This window comes from Sinocyclocheilus grahami, unplaced genomic scaffold, assembly GCF_001515645.1.
Source record: "Sinocyclocheilus grahami isolate Dianchi unplaced genomic scaffold, SAMN03320097.WGS_v1.1 scaffold736.1, whole genome shotgun sequence".
Lineage (NCBI taxonomy): Eukaryota > Metazoa > Chordata > Actinopteri > Cypriniformes > Cyprinidae > Sinocyclocheilus > Sinocyclocheilus grahami.
This window is the reverse complement of record NW_015505915.1, coordinates 1-538: the sequence shown is the minus strand read 5'-3', so window position 1 is coordinate 538 and position 538 is coordinate 1. Positions and strand designations below refer to the sequence as shown.

The window sequence follows — 538 nt, the reverse complement described above, 5'->3', positions numbered from 1 at the left end:
CAGCGGTGAAGCCAATGGTCGCGGGCCTGGCCCTGGACAGCTTAAGACAGCTTATCTACAACTTTCTGTTGCCGGAGTGACACAGGGTGCAGTATAAGGCTTAACAAAAACCCAAATTACACGACTCTGGTGGGACTCGAACCCACAACCTTTGAATAGCCTCATCTGGTAATCTAGAAGTCCAATGCGCTATCTATTGCGCCACAGAGCCTGCTGCCTTGTCTGGAAGAGGCACCTGAAAATTTCTCCTCTGGGTTTGTGCCTGATCAATGCTGAGTGGTCACACGCTCTGTGGGCAGGAAGGACAGGTCCTCGGGCCTCTGCACAATTGAAGTGTGGCTCGAAAAGCAAAGGGACCATCAGGGTCAGAAACAGCCCAAGGATACAAACCACCAGTTGATAGGCACAGCTGGGATTCGAACCCAGGATCTCCTGTTTACAAGACAGGTAATTTGACCAGCTAAGCCACAGCGCCCATGTGAGCGAGTCCATGCCAGGGGTAGACAAGTTCGGTCCTAGAGAGCCGCAGTCCTGCAGA

General features: G+C 52.6%; 2 non-coding genes across 2 annotated transcripts; both read right to left on the bottom strand.

Moving 5' to 3' along the window:
• Positions 1-121: 121 nt before the first annotated feature.
• On the bottom strand, positions 122-211 carry trnar-ucu (transfer RNA arginine (anticodon UCU)). The gene is given in 2 exon segments: positions 122-157; positions 175-211. It is a non-coding gene; the product is annotated as a tRNA-Arg (tRNA).
• A 190-nt stretch (positions 212-401) lies between these two features.
• Positions 402-475, bottom strand: trnat-ugu (transfer RNA threonine (anticodon UGU)). Its single transcript has one exon. It is a non-coding gene; the product is annotated as a tRNA-Thr (tRNA).
• Positions 476-538: the final 63 nt, after the last annotated feature.